We start from the raw sequence: 6,856 nt of genomic DNA, 5'->3' as shown, positions 1-6,856 counted from the left end.
ATGTTTGTGTATGTATATATATATATATATATATATATATATATATATATATATATATATATATATATATATATATATATATATAAATAATAATAATAATAAAATTTTGGGAAATCTTGGGAAGGAGATGAGATGTGATCGTCAGTTTGATGTCCCGTGAGACAAGGCAGTGAGACCATAGGACAGCTGCTGCACAGGCTTTTAAATGATTAACACGCAGCGCGACAAGCAGAACATGCACCTCAGCATCAGCAGCACAATGCCAGCAGCTGATCCGGCCGCATCTCCTTAGCAAGCGTTAATCTCCCCCCCTTCACAACGCGAGTGGGAGAGACGCGAAGTGGCAGGAGCGTAATGCACCTCCTGGGGGTTGAGCGAAGCGATCAAGACTTTGACGACATGTGAGACTAGACATTACAACCTTAGGAGGCAATACCCGTGAGACAGTGACTTTTGCACGTCACACTCTACTTACAAACAATTTAAAACAAGTTCACAGACATCTAACCTAGCATTTGTTGGAATGGTTTTGACAAACACACTTCAAGTGCTCCCAGGTCTTAAAACAATGACAAGCGACAAGCAAAACACGCAGCTTGCCAGCAGCAGCAGCAGCAAGCCAGCCAATGATCCGACCACATCTCCCTTAGCGTGTGTTCGTCCCCTCCTTTACAACGTGAGCGGCAGAGACGCGAAGTGTCAAAAGGACAGCTGCTGTACAAGCTTTTAAATGATCGACGTGCAGTGTGACAAGCAGAGCACGCAGTTCACTAGCAGCAGCAGCAGCAAGACAGCAGCTGTTCCGAACACATCTCCTTAGCATGTGTTCAGCCCCCCTCTTCACAACGCGAGCAGCATTATACATCTCAAAAGAAACAGATTTTACCACGCCTGGGACCAGAAATAAAGGACAAATATTGTTTTTGCAAAAATTTTAAAGTAAAAGTGAAAATAATGCATATGTAACAATTCCCATGAAAATAACAATTTCATAAAATTGTATATCTGATAAAACAAACCCGGGTGTGGGCAAGCAAAGCAAGCAGGGGGCAGAGCCCCCTAGTGTATATATATATATTTTTATATTGTGACATGTGAGTCACTGTCTTGCACCCCAAACCTCGAGGCTGAGTCTCAGTATTTTAGCAAAACCAGGTTTATTCCATTTGAAACAGAAATACCAGGGTTATTTATTGGAGTGGGACCTACCACTCACAGCAAATGGGCATAGTCAGGGCCGGGTCAGTGTCTAAGTTATACTGTTCCCTTCATTTATATTGTCCCTTGCATTACTCATTAACGACAGGCGTTGTATAGCGTAATCTTGATCGACTCGTAGTTGTTCTTGCTGTGCTCCTTTCTTTTTTTCCTCAGCAGACCGTCTGCAGGAAATTTCTGCCTGGACTCGATGACATCACTTCAGGTTCCTGCCCAGGTGACATCATTTCCCCTGCCTGGATTTAAAACTGCCATGTTTTTTCTGTCTCACCAGTTCTGTATTGGATTACTGTCTGTTAAGACCGTTTTGAACCAACCATTGAATTTTGTCAGCCTATTTTTTCAAGTGTACAGGTGGCTGCCCCCAAACCTTTTTGCTGTGTTGGCTGATTTGTTTCACTATTTATATATATATATATATATTGATTTATAGGTCTGAATTGCAATCTACATATTTGGGTGGTCAGTTACCAGGTAACGCTTGTTGTTGGTCAGGCAGTTTGCAAACATCTGCCACGTCCTCTAACTTGCAAGAAACAGATCATATGTTATAGGGTACCTGTCAGGCTCATCAGGTGTATGCACCTTTGCTTCCCCCTGTGATCATCAAACTGTGATGTCCGAGGTTCAATCCCTTGAAGGGGAAGCAAAGGTGCATACACCTGATGATCCCCAATTTGGGCAAAACACGAGTCGTGTACTCTTTGTATTATTTGACAGGTACTCTATAACAAATATTCATGGTACAATGTTTTTGCTTTCACTATTGTGTTGTGGTTTGTTGTTGCAGTTTTTTGGGGTGTGACGGTCGGCCGGGACGTGGCCCATGCCCGGCCAGGACGCCCCTTCTGTGCATGTGCAAGGGGAGCAAGCATGGGCTGCATAGTACCTACCCTGGACCACTTTGTGGCAGCCCCCCTGGGCAACTGTGATGGATCAGATACCTGCAGGGCTCCATGGGAGATGGAGTTCTCCACAGCCCTTTTTGGGATCTGGGGTGGCTGCCAGGGGATGCTGCAGCAGGGACTCCTGAGCCCATTGTGGCAGTGTTTTCACCACACCCGGAAGTGAAGCCAGAACTCAGTAATCAAGCTCCTGGAGCACTTCCGGGTGAATAATAAAAGGGGCCAGCAGCCAACACTCCAAGAGCCAGAGTCGGGAGAAGGGAGACAAAGCTGCCATGAGGAGTGGAGGAAAGAAAGAGTGTTTGTGCTTTTGTGTTCACTTGTGTGTTTTTGGACTGTTTTGTGCCCCACAGGTGAAGAAAAATAAAAGTTTACTTGCTTTTATACGTACCTCCGGTGTCAGTCTGTGTCGGGTCGGCACCTATATAGCGCCTTTATTACAGGGGGTATTTTTGCTTTTTATTTTATCTAATTTATATATTTGTACATGTACATACCACTCCAGGCTTGTAAACAGAAGCATGCTACACAAACCTGAATTCAATTGAACTTCCTTCAAGAAATAATGCCGGATGTACCATAACTCCAGAACAGACATGATCTGGCGCCAGCCCTTAATTTTATACTACTGTCTGTTCTGAACCTATTGCTTCTGACTTTGCTGATGTTTTATAAAAGCCTTGCTATGTAGGAGACTTTGTGTTCCCCAGTCTTACCTAGCATGAAGTACTCAATTTTGTAGAGTTTCTTTTTTTAGTGTAGATCATTTTTGCCAGGCACTCCATTTAAATGTCCTTGACTTATAGGCTTCTCTTCTTTTTGACGGTGCTTGGTATGAATTATCCTATTGCTATGAATAAAAAGCCACAATGTTTCTCTCTTCATGCATTTTTAGCAATAACTGATACTTAATTAACATTTTGTAATGGATAACATTGCATCTGTTGGTTTGAAAAGAAACTGTACTTGTATTCAGTAGTTCAAGGTTGAAACTCAGAAAATTTCTGGCTATATTTAAATCCAGACTTATTTTGGTCCTACTTTTAAAGATCTCTCAGTCAGTGATCTCCTTGTCCCATTCCATGGCCCATGTCCCAAATTCAGAGAACATTTCTTTCCTCTCAGACTTGTTGCTATTAATACTTTAAAGGCGATCTTTGTAGAGTGTGTTAGTATCACAGAGCAATAAATAAAACTGCATTCAGCCCTGGGCAATGAAGCTGAAGTTATAACTGATCATAAACGTTTCCTCTGGTTCATCTCAGAGGCACTCCTCCGCCATTTCCACTGCTGTCCTTCAGTAAAGGGGTTTCAGTGGAGCTGATACAAATATATTAGGTCATTCTGAGCATTTTCAGTGCCTTTAAATAATTATAAGGACGCCACAAGTGTTTTGGTACATTTAATTTTCATAGAGTCGTTATTGTCACGTATAAAGAGCAAAGTGAAATTCTTATTTGCATGTGCTAATCAACATACAACATGCCATCCGTCTTTTAGAACATGTCTTGGTTCTTATCATCTCCTTTCATCTCATCTTCTCAACAGCTTTTCCTGGTAAGTGTCACAGTGACAGCAAGCCAAGTAAGTCAGCCCACAATTCCCTGTCCCCGGCTACAGATTTCATCTCTTCCTGGGGAATTCCCAGGCATTCCCAAGTCAGCTGAGCTGAGTGTCCTGGGTCTGCCGTAGGATCTCTTCTGAGTGCAGCATGCCAAGAGCACCTCTAGGGGGAGCCACCAGGTGGTCATCCTTATGACATGCCCAAACCACCTCAGATGACTCCTCTCAATCCAGAATATTGAGGCTCTCTGGAATCACTGAGCTTCAGAATCTATCACCGTGTGTCAGAAATCTCATTTCTGCCTTTTGTACTCATGATTGCATTCTTTTAGGCATTACCCACAAGTGAACCAAGAGTATTGTCTTTAAGACACATTTCCCACTTCACAAACACAGGCTGGTCCAACGTCCACAAAACAGCCACCACTGTTCCAATCTACTTGTCGATCTCACACTTTCCCGTTTTCCTTCACTCATGAACTGCTTCACAAAGGGCAGTTACCCTTAATTTCAGAAATCAAGTCAAACTTTTCCAAGAGAGAAAACAACCTCAGACTTAGAGGTGCTGTTCCTCATGCCACCTGCTTCACATGCGGCAGCAAATCACTCAAGTGCATGCCGAACATCACAATCAGATTAGGCAAAAATGACAACATCATCTGCATGAAGCAACAATGCCACCTCTAGCCTCCCCAAATGGACCCCCTCACATTTTTGACTGCTTCTTAAGTCCAAGAAAACCGCAAACAAATATGAATGTTGCTCTATTACTTTGTGTTGTATAAAAATCAAAATAACACACAAAAATTTATTTGACGCTTCACTAAATGATGTCTTGGAAAGTCCTTTCTTAAATTCATATTGCACAAGTGTACAGGACAGATAAGGCCATAAAACTGATCCAGCACATTGCTTGGAGGATGAGTGGAATTTCCTGTCACTTTAGGTTAAGGTTAGCGAATCTCACAGAATTAATAAAGGATAGTGGGATGGAGGGATGGGAACTATGTGAACAGGGAAGGGTTCTTCTTCTTCTTTCTGCTGCTCCTATTAGGGGTTGCCACAGCGGACCATCTTTTTCCATAGTGAACAGGGCAGTGTTATTGGAAAAAATAACCTCATCCAAAATGTGGCACACATTAATTTTGTTTTATAAATATCTTAATCTTAAAAAGTGGGACTATCCTGTGAAATATGGGCTGTCTGGTTATCTTAAACATAATCTGCAGTAAATCTTTAACTATATATGCTTATTTTAAATTATCCTGCGCCATCTTGAGCTTCTTTGAGGGAGCAGGTAACAGAGATGGTGGTACATATTTCTTTATATATTCTTCTAATGTCTATAATACATTACTTCACCTAAACTGATGGGGGTTAAGGACTGAAATTTGGCAGAAAAAGAAATTCTATAACTGAATCAATGATTGTTATATATTGCTCTTTTAATGCAAATGCTCATTGGATACTTTGCAGCTCCAATGCTTGCTGGTACATTTATTTGTTATCTGAATACATTTATTCCAAATGGGTTGTTAGGTTGCAGAGTCAATCCCAGCCTCAGCAGCAATTCACACAGTTGTATATGTCATTGGATTTTTTTCAAACACTCTCCTAATATGTGACATGTTTCCTTGATGAAAATACCATGAGATTAGTGGAAGACTGGTGCTAGCAGCTAAAATACTGTAATACTGTAAGCGTGTGGTAGAAGATTACCCACCATGTTTTGGGACAGTACACACTAAAAAATCATTCATATGAAATGCCACCTAATTGATTGATTTTTGGGTGGGAGTATATTTGCATGTACATGGTGTTCAAAAGAGATTTTTGCTGTCTATGAGTGAGTGGTTGGTGTATCTGTTTGATGGATGATATAGCCTGAGTGAGGCATGCATTAAGCCAGTATTGATTTATGGTGTCATTTCTGCCTGACATAGTAAAATATCTAATCATTCAGGTTAAAACAATTTACTTTTATAAAGCACACTCCCATTTATTAACCCAACAAAATATATGCTAATTGCAAATATAGCACAATCACAATACAACACAAAATGGTTGGGAAAAGAAACATAAAAATGCATTGTTGTGGAAAAGAGAAAAATACATGTAAAGTACATATTCTTAACATCTGGAAAACAAGCAAATGTTATCCCATTATATAAAAAGAGTAATCAGGCAAATCCAAATACCTATAGCCCAGTAAGGTGCGTCACAATTAAATTAATGGAAGGAATCATTAGGTTAGGCTTAGGGTTAGGGGACAATTGATGGCAAGAACAGGAGTTTTACTCAACAGTCAGCATGGGTTCAGATGTTTTACTAATATTCTGGAATTTTATGAGGAAGAAACAAAAGGATATGACCAGAGTGATGCATGTGATATTTTTTATCTTGACTTGCTGATGAGAGTTTGGGTATCAAAAAAAAGAAGCGGGAGTTCAGGGTGTAGTGTATAGATGGGTGTAAAATTGGCTAAAACACAGGAAAAAGAGAGTTATGGTGTGAGGAACCATATCAGAATTTGGTGATGTCAAGTGTGGTGTCCCACAGGGGTCAGTGCTAGGGTCACTGCTATTTCTTATTATTAATTGCAATGTTACTGTATACGTGTTGCAAGTGTCATTTCCAATGCCAAAAGCAAGAAATTGACCAAAGAAACAAGAAATGCAGTTTACAGCATTCATGCAGTGCACGACCAGCTGTATAAATGGAACAAACATCTAAAACATACGCAACACATTTACAGAAACATTGCAATGCTGTCAGAAGGAAGAACCCATGGTCTCTCATTTATGCCTGTACAAGTTCTACCGGACATTTAACCTGGACATGGCGCAAGAAAAATTCAAGGCTGATACTAAGAGTGCTAGAGAGCTGGCTGAATCATGGCTTTTAAATGAAAACACCATTAACAGACACTTGGATAATAACAACACTCAAATAATAAAAATGACTTTATGACCAACGCTGTCTGAATCAGGGGCATCTTAACAACATCATAGGCCCCTGGGCAAAGTAGTGCACTGGGGCCCCTGTTTTCATAGTTAAACAGAAACATACATAGGTATCAAAAACATCATGGGCCCATCATCATCTCAGACAAGATATAAACATAGATAGATAGTTTATTAATCCCCAAGGGGAAATTCACATACTCCAGC

This window comes from Polypterus senegalus, chromosome 1 (assembly GCF_016835505.1).
Source record: "Polypterus senegalus isolate Bchr_013 chromosome 1, ASM1683550v1, whole genome shotgun sequence".
NCBI lineage: Eukaryota > Metazoa > Chordata > Cladistia > Polypteriformes > Polypteridae > Polypterus > Polypterus senegalus.
This window is presented reverse-complemented; position numbering follows the sequence as displayed.